This window comes from Protopterus annectens, chromosome 1.part2 (assembly GCF_019279795.1).
Source record: "Protopterus annectens isolate FY-2018-M chromosome 1.part2, PAN1.0, whole genome shotgun sequence".
Taxonomy (NCBI): domain Eukaryota; kingdom Metazoa; phylum Chordata; order Ceratodontiformes; family Protopteridae; genus Protopterus; species Protopterus annectens.
In genome coordinates this window covers 98,015,514-98,031,615 of record NC_056727.1, presented here as the reverse complement: position 1 = coordinate 98,031,615, position 16,102 = coordinate 98,015,514, and the positions used below count along the sequence as shown (strand labels likewise).

The window sequence follows — 16,102 nt, the reverse complement described above, 5'->3', positions numbered from 1 at the left end:
GCTATACTCTGTGGCATATCATCTACTCAGAGGCAATCTCTGCTTAACATACAAGGCCATGTCAAACCCTGAGCTGTTGGAGATGCTCCACTTAAAGAAATCACAATCCCTCAGAGCCACACGCTCCAGGGATCTAAACATTATCATCACAATGAACAAAACATGCTGGAGGGATAGGTTCCTGACCCAGAGACTCCCCATACTCTGGAATAGACTGCCCATACATGTCAAGCAGAGCGCCTCATTGGCTCTCTTCAAAAGGAACCTTGATGGTTGGATGGGAGATAGGAAATTCACCCCAGGGATCATGTCAGTCGCCCTGCTAGACAGGGGCCCAGAGAAGTAAATATTGTGGGAAGACATTTCCAGGGAATTGTTATGGCTAGGCTTGCATAGGCCTTAGGGCCAATAGCCTAGTACCAACCCATGAACCTATGAATGTCTTCTAAGAACTAAGCCAGCATGGGAATTGAGAAAGGAGATTCTAATGATAGGGCTGAATGCAATTAGGGATACAGACAATAGGCAAGTGGGGAGAATATATTGGAGAAAACTGGCAAAGGAACCAAGGTACTGGGAGTAAATAACTAGAGAGGGAAAGGTAATAGAATGTGAAGATGCCAAGAACTTATTTGCACTGCAGTCTAAAGATTGCCTTCCATATCAAGGATTGATATCAGAGTATAGGCAAACAGAAAGAAATAGGTGGTCCTAAATGAAAGACCAGCACAGGTAGAGCTTTTAGTAGAAACTAGAACAGAAGCTGGCATTAAGAAAGGAATAATTGGTAGAGCATATAAAATATTGAATGATATCTATAAGAATCAATCAGAGGAGGTTAGAAAGGATTGGGAAGAGAGATTAGATAAGAAATTCATAAAGAAACAATGGGGGATATATGTATGTCTCCTAAATATGCAACAAAATCTAGAAGATTTCAGATCTTTGCCTGGAAGTGCTTACATAGGTATTTTTACATCCCAAGCAGACTTCAAAGAATTTTTCCTCAGGTAGACAGCAGATGTTGGAGGTGTGATGAGGCATAAAGATGTTACTCAGAACATATTTTCTGGGAGTATAATGAGTTGATAGACTTTAAAAATTCCCTGCAGTCTGCTCTGTCAGAATTGCTGGGTGAGCAAATTGGAGTGACTAGGGAAATTATTTTTTGAGCTATGATGCAAACTCAAAATTGCCTAGACATAGCAAGGCCTTGTTGAGTCTAATTATGATGGCTGCCAAAAAAGCAATTACTAGAAAATGGAAATCAAAGTCTAAACCAACTTTACTAGAAGTAGTGGAAATAGTAACAGAGTTAAAACTACTAGAACTGGGATTTTTAGAAAAGGGTAAGAGCAAATTACATAGGAAAAAAATGGGAACTGTGGGATCAATACATGCAGAGGAGGAATGAGGTTTTAAAAAAGGCAGGATTTGAATGAACTATGTAATGGTTGACTAACAATCACAGGCTATGTTAAAAATAATGTATAATGCTTGCAGCTACAGTTGTGTTGGCACAGCTTGGAATGTATGTTTGCAACTGAGATTGAGTTGCTATGGTTTATTGTCATTTATATATATGTAACATGGCCTATGTCATAGGTAATAATTTAATAAAGATGTTTCTTGTTTAAAAAAGACATGAAAGCAGTTTAAGGAGAGATGTTTATTCTCAGACTAGACTGGTAGCATTTCACATGATCTAGAGTACATGAGGCTAGATAATTAACATGGCAGAACTACAGACACTAAGTATATGGAAAAGAGTATTCTGGAGCATCCTTTCCAATTCTAATTCACTTTCTTGACTGACCATAGAAATATGTAGATGTGAGAGTGTTCAATCTCGCCGTTTGTTCTTACACCTGGGTTCGGAGCCGATCCTCGGCTCCGTGTCAGCCGCTTGGCAAAGCTCTGCATCGAGAAGAAGCTCGAGACCAACCTAACTCCCACAATCCCCCTCTGCCTTTACCTCAGATCTAGTTTGCCGCTGCAACGTTCGCATCATTTTTGATGAGCTCGGACCACCTCAAAGCTAAGATTGTTTTATCTTATATATTTTTTGGATAAAAACTTCTCTTTTACTCTTAAAAAGTTGGTGTGTGTGTGTGTGTAGTGTATCGAGGGTTTTTCGGGTTCGTATATAAATTTATATACTTTTAGAGTTACTTCCCTCAGGGCCTACCCCACCCTTTAACTTTATATACAGGATTTGACTACAGGATTTGACTTTATCTACAGGATTTGACCTTTATTACTGGATTGGACATTTTTTACTGGCTATTTCACTGTTTAACTTGGATTTGACTATAATTGTAACATGTCTGAAAAAGCAAAATCAGGCTTCAAACGGTGCCAATGTGGACAGAAAATGTCTGTCACAGATAATCATAGTTCCTGCGTCTACTGTCTTGGCCCTCTCCATCTGCAGGAAGACTGCTCCAACTGCCATTCTTTCAGTGGAAGGGTCATGACAGATAGGCGCAGGAAACTTATGGATAGGGGCCTTTTGAAGCCTGCATTCCAAGAGGCTCTGGATGCATCGGACCAGACATCTAAATCCTCAAAGGAATCGAAGACGTCGGAGCCCATGTCATCGGCTCCGAGCTCTTCATTTAAAGTTCGCTCACCGGTTCCACAGACTTCGGGGCCGAGTGTTGAACTTCTGTCAGTTACCGAGCCTCGAGTATTGGAACCGGTGACGGAGCTTCCTCCTCCTGTACTTTTGAGGTCGTCTCCGTCTTCGATTCCTTCGACGCGTTCTTCTAGCCCCCTCTCCGACACCGATGTAGACCACGTGGTGCAGAAATTGATGGAGAATACGTCCTTGTCCAAACTCATCTCTGTCTCCTCCCAGTTGGTGTTGAGACTAGAAGGCCTTACCTTATCTCCACCTGTTCCTCCTCCGAGGCCTATCCAGTCTTCGGAGCTGGGAGAGGCTGATCTGATGATTGTGGAGCCCTCAGTGCCGGAACCGTCTTTTTCTCGGTCGGCACCGTTCACCTCGACTCCGACGGACCCAGTACCAGAGTCTCGGAGCCGAAGATCCATCCTTGGATCGGGGACTGAGAGTCGGACTGATGTTTCGGTTCCGACTCTCCCTCTCGGAGCCTCGGCTCAGATCGACTCGGCTCCGTCCTCAGGGTCGATGCCATCGGTGCCTGTCTCGGGGATTCCTCCGATTTCTTCGGAACTGGGGGATACCTCAACTCGGGACCCGGGGGCCTTCAACCTCATGAGGAAGGTGTTGTCTACTCAGACAACCACTTCAGCAGAAACAGCTTCTCCTTCCCATAAAGGTCCGTTATCCTCCTCTGCACCCACGGCTACATCTGAGCGTCAAGCACCAGTGTCTCAGCCACCCCTAGAGGGTGCCCCCTCTTCCTCGGAGGCTTCATCGGATGCTCCCCCCAAGGAAGTTCCGAGGAAAAGATTGTGTAAGAGGAGACACTTAGATTCTCCACAAGAATCCTTGACATCGGACACTGACTTGGATGAGTCAGAAGGGTCCCCAAAATCACCCTCAGAGGATGTCTCCTTTTCTGACATCCTGGAGTTCCTAAAACAGAGAGGTGATTGGCAAGCCCTACCCCCTTCTGAGGATGAGTCAGTCTTGCTGAAGGCATTCGGTGCTCACCCTTCCTCCTCCTGGGTCACTCCGCCCTTCGATGAATTGATGGAATTGATTTCTCGGAGGGCATGGGAGACACCTGACATGGTGGAGCCAGTCCCTAGAAAGCCTAATAAATATATTACTGCCACACAAGACAAGGCTTATCTAACAAAGGGAGTTCCAGTGGACGCTATGGTGGTGGCAGCGGCCACGAAAAAGGAGATGTCTGAATCTTCCTCATCTGTCCATCCTCCTAACAGAGATTCTAGGACTATGGACAGGTATGGGAAGCGCATTTTTAGTTCAACGGCTTTTTCCATGCGATCCCTGAACTATTTGATCCATTTCACACGGTTACAGAGGGATCTAATCAAAGAGTTGGGAGATACCCTCCAGGGTACTACAGATGCTGCTGTCTCGGAGAAAGTTACAGCACATCTCAATACCCTTACATCTATTGCAAACTCGTCCATGAGGCTGATCTCATACGCAGCCGAAGGGTCGAGTAGGGCAGCGGCTTCAGTGATTGCTCTTCGTAGACAATCCTGGATGCGCTTATGTTCCTTTGCGGAAGCCTTCAAGTCTTCCTTTACTAATGCCCCATTTGATGGTGCCACTCTCTTTGGCCCAAAAGTAAAGGAGACCCTTACCCGGTGTGAGCAAGAGGGAAAGACTCTGTCTGCTGTCGGAGTCCGTTTTTCCACCCCATCCAGACCGTACCCCAAAGGGCAACATGGTGGAAAAATGTGGTTTTGAAAACCCCAAGGCTCTTTCCCAGACACACAGGGTGATGCCCTCTCTAGAGGCAGAGGAGGGGGCAGAGGTGGAAGACGTTGCCCTGGCGGCAGAGGGGGTCCGCAAAACCAAGGTGACAGGGATACACTCCCCGGGAAACCTTTCCAGCACTCCTGAGAGGAGGCCCGACTGTCCTGCTCTGGAGGCAGTCGGGGGTCACTTAGCTTTATACCCTCAGGCCTGGCAAAGTCTTACATCAGACAATTGGGTAAAAAGCATTGTTACCAGAGGTTACAGAATTCCTTTCCTATTGCCCCCAATTCCGCAGAAAAGACTCCCAGATGTACCGCCCCATCTGCGAGGCCCTGCAGCTATAGAAATTTCAAAGCTACTAGACAAAAGAGTCATCCAACCAGTCCCAGCGGACCAAAGAGGATTCGGAACTTACTCAAGGTTCTTTTTAGTTCCAAAAAAGACAGGGGACTGGAGGCCAATTCTGGACCTAAGCAAACTCAATACCTTCATCAAGAAAGAAAAGTTCCAGATTGTCACGCTTCAATTGATCCTTCCATTCTTACAGAAGGACGACTGGATGTGCTCAATAGATCTAAAGGACGCGTACTACCACATCAAAATGGCCAGGGCGTCCAGGGATCACTTGCGCTTCTGGCTGGGAGCCAGTCACTTTCAGTTTCGAGCCCTGCCCTTTGGTCTGACCTCAGTCCCCAGGGTTTTCACCAAATGTATGGCAGTGGTAGCGTCTCACTTGAGACGCCTGGGATTCCAGGTGTTTCCGTATCTGGACGACTGGCTCCTTTCTGCCACCACCGAGCGTTGTCTGATTCAGGCCAGGGATTACACACTACAACTCTGTGTTCATCTCGGAATTTCCGTAAATTTCGAAAAATCTTTACTACAGCCATCACAGCATATCTCATTCATAGGAGCAGAATTGGATTTGCGTTGCTTAATCCTAAGGCTTCCTCCAGAAAGAATAGCCTCCCTACAAAACCATATATCTCTTCTCCTATTGTCAAAAAACTCCCCAGCAAAGCTGGTTCTGAAGGTTTTGGGTCTCATGGCAGCTTCCCTCATTGTGATACCTTTGGGAAGACTGCACATGAGAGTTCTTCAATGGCTACTGTTCGCACAATGGTCATTCCAACAGTTACCCCTGACACACGAAATTCACATCACGAACATCTGCAAATCACACCTAGCTTGGTGGCTTCAGACTTGCAATCTTTCCAGCGGAAGACCATTTGTGCTACCCACGCCGACAGCTACGGTGTCCACGAACGCTTCCCTGATAGGGTGGGGGGGCATCTTTCAGGGACAGACAGTCCAAGGCGAATGGTCCAAGTTGGAGTACAATCTGCACATCAATGTTCTAGAGATGAGGGCAGTGTTTTTAGCGTTGCAACACTTTTCTTCCCTTCTTCCTCTAGGGACCATTGCAGTTCAGTCGGACAACATGTCCGTAGTCTGGTACATAAACAAACAAGGAGGAACCAAGTCTTATCAACTATGCAGAGAGGCCATGAGAATCTGGCAATGGGCGGAGTCCACGGGTCGCTTTCTGATAGCAACGCACATCCCGGGGTTATCCAACATTATAGCGGACAGGTTGAACAGAGCCATCCTGTTACCTCACGAGTGGTTCCCTCAAACAATCAATTGCGAAGGAAATTTTTCGCGAGTGGGGCCAGCCTTGCTGCGATCTGTTTGCGTCTCCAATGAACGCCAAATGCAGAAGCTATTTTGCCCTATTACCCCTTCCAGGGGAAGTCCCCAGGGACGCTCTGGTTCACGATTGGCCCCCGGGTCTCCTGTACGCTTTTCCTGCATAGGACAATTATCCTCATTGCCCCATTCTGGCCTCGTCAAATTTGGTTTCCCTTTCTTCTGGCACACCGAATTCGGGAACCCTGGATCCTGGACCCGGAGCCGGATCTGCTGACCCACTCGTCAGGGGCTCCCCACCCGTCGCTACTCTCCCTCAGACTAGCAGCTTGGCTGCTCCGCTTCCCTTCTTAGCCAGGTCTGATCTTCTTTCCCCGGCAGTTCAGAATATTCTGGTGGCTTCTCATAAAGCTTCCACTACAAAAATTTACACTAGTAAATGGAAGCGTTTTGTGCACTGGGCAACTACACAACAATTGGATCCCGTAATAGCTCCTCTTAATAGGATCTTGGAGTTTTTAGCCGAACTGTTCCACCAAGGAGCTTCTCCTGCCACTTTGAGAGTGCAATTGGCTGCCATTTCAAACTTTCTTGTGGGAGAAAGTGGGGCTCCTATTATGGCTCACAGACTTTGTAAGGCTTTTCTAAAAGGATCTTTCCATATTAGGCCACCAGTTAGAAGTCCTACATCACGTTGGAACGTGAACCTTCTTTTATCACAGCTGATGCTACCACCCTTTGAACCAGCCTCTTCCTGTCCTTTGAAATTTTTGTCATGGAAGACCCTCTTCCTGGTGGCTATCACATCAGCTAGACAGGTATCGGAGCTTCAAGCTCTTTCCGTTAAACATCCTTATTTGATCTTTCACCCTGATAGAGTATCTCTTCGCACTAATCCATCCTTTCTTCCCAAAGTTTGCTCTGTTAATAATATTAATCAGTCCATTGAGCTCCCCACCTTTTTCAAGAACCACTCCAATAAGTTGGAATATATGTTACACAAGTTAGATGTTCATAGACAACTCAGATTTTACTTGGATAGAACAAAGGATCACAGAAAAACAGACCAGCTCTTTATAGCCTTTGCAGACAGCAAGAAGGGTATGGCAGTTACGAAACTAACCCTTTCCAAATGGCTTTCCAATTGTATTATTTTTGTTTATACTGCCTCTGAGCAAACTTTACCTGTCAAGCCCAAAGGGCACTCTACAAGATCAGTATCTACATCCCTGGCTCATGCAACCCGCCTACCGTTAGACACTATTTGTGCGGCTGCCACTTGGTCTAAACCACATACATTCATTACTCGTTACAAAGTAGACAGGATTTCTAGAGACAGGGCAACCTTTGGTTCCACTGTGCTCAGGAACGTTCTCCCGTGAGTTCCTCAGGAACATGGAGCTAGGGACGCTACCCAGGTGTAAGAACAAACGGCGAGATTGAACACTCTCACATATAGAAGTTATGTCCTTACCATAACGTTCCATGTGGAGTGTTCATCTCGCCTTTGTTCTTACATTCCCACCCTCCGACCCTCAGGAAGAACGTCCAGTTTAGGTGTCTGGTTTGGTTCTCCTGCTTCTGCCTTGGTCAGTTATTGTGGCTATATTTCAGCTATGTTTTTTTGCATGAATGTGTTATATTCTCTTCTGTTGACTTCTGGTTTGCTTGCAAACTAGATCTGAGGTAAAGGCAGAGGGGGATTGTGGGAGTTAGGTTGGTCTCGAGCTTCTTCTCAATGCAGAGCTTTGCCAAGTGGCCGACACGGAGCCGAGGATCGGCTCTGAACCCAGGTGTAAGAACAAAGGCGAGATGAACACTCCACATGGAACGTTATGGTAAGGACATAACTTCTATTTATGCTGCATCTCTGAATATTCCCACCACAGTACCATGGTCCCATGATTTCAGCCATGCAGTTACATAAACAAGGCTGTATCCATTACAGAACATGTAGCAAGATAAGGTCAAACTATAATGTACTTTTGTTTCATAATAAAGCAATACTATGAGCCTTATCTAGTTTACAGCGTACAGTTGCTGCAAACATGTTTCTGGTCTGAAATATAAAAGTGAAGTCTGTTTTGTCAGTTATAATGCCTGAAATAATTCTACTAGAGAAAGTCAATTTTGAGGCTTATATTTTTTGATATTTCAATATTATGCTAAACAATCCCACCTTTGAGTTATCCTTTGTCAATAAATCAAGCTTTATTTACTTAAGAAAGTAGGTATAAAAGATTTGAGTCTAAGCTACTTCAGATTACCATGGGGTTGGAGCTTGGCTAAGGTGTTTACCTCACAGTGACAACATACAGGGTTTGATTCTCACCTTTTAAAGAAAACTGGCTAGGCTTAAAATGGCCCACAAAGAAAGTAAGCCTAGTACTTATGTATGAATCTATCATTTTATCTTCAGACTTACAGAAATGACTTGGTAGGATAGGCATAAGATGTAGAAAAAATAAACACTGTGTTAGACGTGTACCTAGTAGCTGGAGTGTGTGAATGGTAGCACTCACTCCATGCATTTATATCCATAGATCCTTTATCATTATTATTAATTTCCTTGTACCTAATTTATACTATTTTTAATGTCATACACAGGAACCATAGCAAGATTAGAATCATAAACACTAAAAGTAAGAACCTTTTTAAAAAATCTTATTCCCCAACCTGGAAACAGATTGGTTATCCTTGCCATAGTCAGACATTACGTCCTTTGGTATATAGAACATTTACAACTTTAAGGTGTACCCTAATGATCTTTAAATCTCATTTTACTACATGAAATTAATGTGCATTATTTTATCTCACACACTCTCCCCTTCCTCACTGAGAATAAATAAATACATTTTATTTGCCTGTGCTAATTCCAGAAGTACCTATTTCACTTCATGTTACAAAGATTAGGAATGGGCCTTCATGAATCCTACTGCATATAACATTTATTCACTTCCACAAGCCAATCTGCAATGTACATGTTCTTCTTTTTGTCCTCAAACTTATTAAAATCATGTATTCTGTAACCATTGTTTTTTAAACAGAATCTATAACATCCTTTTGGTATTATTTTACTTCCCATATTCCGTGACATTTTGCACATTGTAGCCTGGTCTACAGTATTCTGAATTTTATTAAATAAACCTTAATGTTTGTTTCTTCAGTTAGTAATAATACATTTTAATCAACATGTTATCTTACAATGAAGATGTCACTTTACCCTTTAAAGTGATGTCTGAATACTGTCAGCTGTTAAGCTATTTGACCACATGGCCATGTTGTGTATATCATGGGTGGGAGGATGGCATAACAGTTAAGGTGTTTACCTTATAGACACAAGGTGCAGGGTTTGATTCTCATGTGGGGTAATTGTCTAGGCTTGAAAAGGCCCACAAGGGTAGTTAGCCTAGTACTAACCTATGAACCTATGAAAGTCATATACACATCCAATACATGCTGTAAAAATCATATACACATATTGTGCATATCATGGAAACCATATGCATGGGCTGTACAGATCATGAAAACTGTCTGGTAAAATAACTATATTTTCTATTAATAAAATTCCAACAAAATCTTGTTGTGCCCTAATAACACTCGTTTGTTCACCAGGTAGGTTCAATGAGCATACAGTTTCTTTTCAGAAATAATCTGAAAGCAATGTCTGGTTAAGTGACTTGCTCAAGGTCATACAGTAGACAAATGAGAACTGAGGAAATCAAACCCTGTACCAGAGGAGCTGCAGTTCACAGCCTTAACTCTCTGTGGTAACTGCAAAGCTCATTACCAATACCCTTTTATTCAAAGACAAGGAAGCAATCAAACCTGTTTATTAAATTAATTAGTCCCTTATTAGTATTACTATAAAATAAAGCTACAGCCACAAAGTGTCTCACACTTCCTAAGTTACTATTCTCCCTGATGCACAAACATACAAATGTCCTTCATGCTGTCTGGTGTATCACATTTGAATCTGCAGGTAGCCCTGCTATTTTTGTCTCATGATTTTCAATATATTTTCAGTTAGTTTTCTAACCTTTTGTAATTAGATTACTCTTTCTCCTTTTCCCAAATTAATTAATTAATTACTTAATCAATTTATTAATTAGTCCTATTTTACTTACATTTTCCTCAAAAGAACTTGAGACTTATTAATTGCATATTATTGCACTCATGCAGGGAAAATTTTGAATATGAAAACTGCCTTTAGTATAGCATCCTATCTAGTTCCTTCTATTTTTAGGGAAAATTTACTTTTTTGTGAAAATTCATATATGTGCATATGTGTAGAATGATCTGAATACAGTTACAATACATTAATTACCATTGGTCTGAAGTAATTTCCAATTCTTTTGTTTACCACCCTCCACATGTATGAAGGTTTCAATATGTCTACCCATAATTTTATCTGTGTTGAAATCCTTTTGCAAAACTAATCTCAATTCTTCTCCACAAATCATGAAATAAGCATAAAAACATTGTTTCTGTTTTCCTGACACAAAATAAATACTTTAACTGAAAAGTATTATATAGTACCAAACATCTAATCCCTTATGTGTCAGATTATCAGTCACTTGTTAGCCATAAATCAAACCTTTAAACATTTAGGCATATAGCAGCTTATAATTGTTTACCTGCTTAGATCTCAACTCTAGCTAATAAATAAAAAAAAAAACAACACAATTCTTTCCTATTACATTCCTTTAATATTGCTCAGATTAATGATTTATTTAACTGTGGCTAGAATTTAGCTAAGATTATAACTCATCACTATTTTCTGTCCTCTTGTTTACATCATGTGTTAAATTGTGATTGCTTCTCACTCCACCCAGATGTCCGTGAAGTAGTTCCTATGGTGAGTAAGTAAATACCTTTACACACGTATGAACAAACTTGGTCATTTTGTGATGCTGATTCATTAAATCTTCCACTGAGTTCAGTTTACCTGGGATGTTTACCTTGTGACAATAATAAAACATGTGAATTCAGTTAAAATAACATTTGTCAAAGAATAATTTATGCACTTGAGAATTTACATTTGTATATTTCTTTCCCCTTGGCAGTAATGTTTTTGGACACTGGCCTGTGACCATGTTAAGTAGCATAATTTAATATTCTGACTTTTTAAAGCTTACAAATCACCCTCTATGTAATTAGAGTGTTTTATTAAAATGTTAGTATAGAACATGTAAACCACTTGTCGACTATTTTCCTATTAACAAATGCAGTCTGTAAAAAACATATTTTGCAAAGAAATCTGCATACCCACAGAAATGCAACAAATTAAAACCAAGTGTATTTTGCATATCTAAGGGTCTATTTAGACATCCAAACCCCTCTTTTTTCCCATTACATATTCCAAAACAGTCAAAACATTCTAATTTACTTCTTAATACTTACAAACTCTGCATTTCGCAAAGTGCAGATGTTTATCAGCAAATCATATTTCAGACATGCATGAATTTCTCTTACCATTAACTTAACAGTCTTGTGTTCATGGTGATTCCAAAATGGTGGACAGCCTGTAAGCACACTGACAGTGCAGCTCCTGCATTCCTATACTATAATCTGACTTCAAACCAGCACATTGCTTGGGAAAACTATACCAAACACCAATGGATTAAAGCAGAAATACAAGTACTTACTTGTTTCATCTTTATTTTTCAAAAATTCTCTCATTCTGAAGCAAAAATAATTACTTGTTGGAAACAGAGCCCTGAACCGCATGGTGTGGATTCTTCAAGACCAACAGGCCTAATAAGAGGAAAGTAAGAAGAAAAACAACTTTCACAACAAGACTTATCATTTAAAATTCTGCACTACTACTAGGAATCTAACTATACAAGATTAATGGAGAATCAGCCAGATCGGATGGAAACTGTAATCACAAAAAACAAACTGTCTGCAATTACTACTCCTAAGAAAGAAACCACTGCTAAAAGGCAAAAAATTAACAAGCAACAACAAGAAGCTGGTAAAATGTGTCAAAGATTAAAACAGGAACAACCTTTAACACTGGAGGATCTGAAAACTGCTTTACACTTATTAACAGAAGTGCAGGGTTTCTCTCATAAGCTAACTACAATTGGCTCTACTCTGGACCAAATTGTGCTTAGGCTAGAACAAAATGAAGCTAAAGTTATGGACAATTAGCTAAAAATAAATGAACTGCAACAAAAAGCACAAACCAATGATACCATAATTAAAGAATTACAGCAAAATCTGCTAGACTTGGAAGCTAGAAGTTGGAGAAATAATTTTATCATAAGAGGTATTCCAGAGAGCTTTGATAATCCACAACTTATTCCAATAATAAAATAAATACTAAGCTCTCTTCTGACTAATAAAGATCTCCTGGATGAGATAGTGATTGAAAGAGCCTACAGAGTTATAAAGTGTACACAAACAAGTGATCTTCTAAGACAAATCTACATCAGACTGCTTAATTCAGCACATGTTCAACAGATACTGTCAGCTTATAAAGTTAAAAATAATGTTACATGGAGAGCACATAAAATTACAATTACTCAAGATCTTCCTTTAGAAATTAAACAAAATCGACAAAAACTCAGTAAATACTGCACTTACCTCGTTGAAAATAAGATTAATTTCCAAATGAAATATCCTGCAACGTTAACATTTTATTACAAAGAAGAAAAAATATCTCTGGAAACACCTGACCAGGCAATATCTACCTTTCTGCATCTCTTCAAAGTAAATCCTGCCTGAGACAACTCTTTTCATATCTTTTGATCCAAAATCATTTGGAAGGCCAAACAAGTGCTACAGCTCCAAAGAACTACAGGACAGAAAAATATACCACTCTTATGGGAAACTTCAAGCAAAAGGATGTGGGATGTGTTCTAAATAACTCTGCTTACCTGCCTGTAAAGAAAACATTTTTTGCTACACTGTAATACTTAAGATACTGTCTTTTAATAACTGCCTTCTACATTTAAAGGCTGGAAAGCTACCTAACACTGACTGCATAGAGAAATTACTTTAAAGTGCATTTACAGCTTACAAAAAAGTAGTGTTAAACTACATTTAAAAATGGGATATAACTTTTGATATAATAGTTTAAGTAGTGTAAATACTAGACATTAGTAGTTTCAGTTAAAATGTATAATCATTATTCTACTGGCATAATCATTCAGTTGCTTTTAAGTATGTCTATGAGCAAGGTACAAAAACATTTCTCCTTTTTTTTCTCTTTGTTTGTTCAGTAGATGGCACTGGTTAATTAATAATATGGGTTCACAATGATGTGCTGGTATGGCTTTTGCTAGTGCAGTGTTAAATGAAGTTTCCAATACATTTTAAAGAACAACAGTTAGTTGTTGTTAGCAAAAATAATGCAAATGTTGAACTTTAAAGTGCTGCCTTCTTTAAATGTTTAAAATGTATAATCATTATTCTTCTGGCATAACCATTGAGTTATTTTTAAATGTGTCTATGAGCAAGGTACAAAAACATTTCTCTTTTTTTTCCTCTCTTTGTTCAGTAGATGGCACTGGTTAATTATTAATATGAGTTCACAATGATGTGCTGGTATGGGTTTTGCCAGTGCAGTGTTGAAGTTTCCAATACATTTTAAAGAACCACAGTTAGTTGTTAGCAAAAAAAAAATGCAAATGTTGTTGAACTTTAAAGTGCTGCCTTCTTTAAATATTTAAAATATTTAATCATTATCATTATTAATTAATTGGGTTGCAACTGTCTGGTTATCTAAGCAACTTTGCTTTAAAGGTTATGTTGTCTAGTTTCAAAAGACTAAGCAAGAACTGAAGAGTAAAATCTGCTTTCTTTTACTTCTTTTAAAAATGGATTTTCTGGATTGTATTAACTGAATATTTCCATTTGTTACCTCATTCTAGGGCATCTTCTGAGTTTTTCAGCTAATGCGATTTTTCACCAAAAGCTCAGTACAAGAGTAGAGTTTTGTTAGTTTTCATCTTTGCTTTGAGTACTCATTGGATTTTTATAGATTGGAAGCAGTGAAGAAAAGTTTTAATGGACTGAAGAAGAGAAGAAAGACAACATGCTCCCCAGAGTCAGTGAGCTTGTGTTAAAAATTCTAGACTGTGATATTTTTGCAGCTGATGAATGGTCTTAAAACCCAGAGGCAGATAGATCACAGTTATCCTCAGGAAATGGTAGTGACAGGACCAGCTAACTGATATTTTTTCTAATGCCATCTGACTGTTCAAAACATATGTTTAATTTTTCCCTGATTGAGTATATTTGTTGTGTATTTAATTTTAAAAGTGCATTAGCTAATTTCTTTAATAGGAAAATTTCATAACTGAATTTCAAAAGCTTATGGCTGATTGTTAATTGATTTATGTAACAGTAGTTATAAAACAGTGGTGAATTGTAACTGCTGTGGTGTCCACCTTTTAAAGCGAGACTGCTCAGCCATTATTAACATAAGTTAATAGTATGGCTAAATTATTTTGACTACAGTAATTATGACCTGGCAATGCCAGATTGGTGTAGGTGGTGGCAGCATGTTGCTGTAAACACAGGAAGAGTAGTGGCATTGAAAGAGTAGGGTCTATATTAGAACCACAAAAGCTCATTTAAGTGAATATGTAAACGTCGACACATATTGCGCGAACCGCGAGTACACCGAATGCCCGAAACCGCAAAATTAAAAATCTCGAACCGGCATAGTTGGCCAACCCCACCGCTAGCTACATACTACATACCCAAACAAAATAAATAAACCACATACATACACTAACCAAAACTCTACTTCTAACCCTACACTAAACCTTACATACATTACTATCTATGCACTTACCTTAACCCGCATCCTAACCCTAAGGTCCGTAACTATCGCACACTTACCTTAATGAGCTATACCCAAATAAAATAAATAATCCACACACATACACTTAAAACCCTACTTCTAACCCTACACGAAACCTTACATATTACTATCTATGCACTTACCTTAATGCGCACCCTAATCCTAAGGTCCATAACTATCGCACACTTACCTTACAGAGCTATACCGCAGAAGGGCCAACTATGCCTATTCGAGATTTTGAATTTCGCAGTTTTGGACATTCGGTGTACTTGCGGTTCACGCAATATGTGTCGACATTTACGTATTTGCTTAAACGGGCTTTCGTGGTTCTAATATAGACCCAAAACAGTATTACTAGTCCTTCCTAGAAACCACTGTTTGTGTATGAATACAATAGTTTTAGTCAAAATACAGTTAATGTTGGTAAACCAGCACTGAATGGCACTCTTACTTAATACGTATTTACATTGATTACAGTGCAATTGAACTGTGTCTATTTGCAATAAATCTCATAAGGTTAAGCACCTCACATATGTTGCTGTGAATGATACAATTTATGTCTCTCTTTGGCAATGACTTCAAAGAAATGTAAAAAAAATAAATAAGACTGCAGGGAAATAATTGAATATTTTCCATTGGATATTACATAAAATCATTACATTTATGTAGTAATGTTTCATTAATTATATAAGGTAAAACAATACAAACAACACTGATTTCAGAATAAGACAAAAGCTATCATGGAGAAGAAATGATATGTGTATAAATAATTTAATGTATTATTATTTTAGAAAGTTTAATATTAGTAAGGTAAAGATTGCAAATGAATTTTTGATAATGCTGAACTCGTATCATAGAGTATTTGACTAGACATAAAAAGTTCTAACAACTGTGTCAGTGGCTCGACAGGTGGTACACTTCTCTTTAATGCTGGAAGGTAAGGGGTCCATGGGTTCTCTTCTCCCAAGTTACTTGGATTAACTTTCTATTACTGGCCCTACAGTAGCATAATGGGAAAACTGCACTCCTGAGTATGCCATCCTTCAGATGAGACATAAAATCAAGGTCCTATCTGCCAAAGTTGGTGGTATCTCAAGCAATTGTAAAACATCCCATTAAACGTATCAAAAAGAGAAGTGAAATTTCCCTGGTTCCATTGCCAAAGTTCTCCTAATCAGTATATATATGACCTCGAGTCCCTCCACACCAAAAAAAGACAAACCACCTGATGAGACTAAACCAGTCAACCA

General features: G+C 39.8%; 1 protein-coding gene across 1 annotated transcript in view; it reads left to right on the top strand.

Annotated features, from left to right (window-relative positions):
* The window catches only part of LOC122788108 (golgin subfamily A member 6-like protein 2), a 593,305-nt gene that overhangs the window by 557,979 nt on the left and 19,224 nt on the right, over positions 1 to 16,102 (top strand). The gene's annotated exons all lie outside the window — the stretch shown is intronic.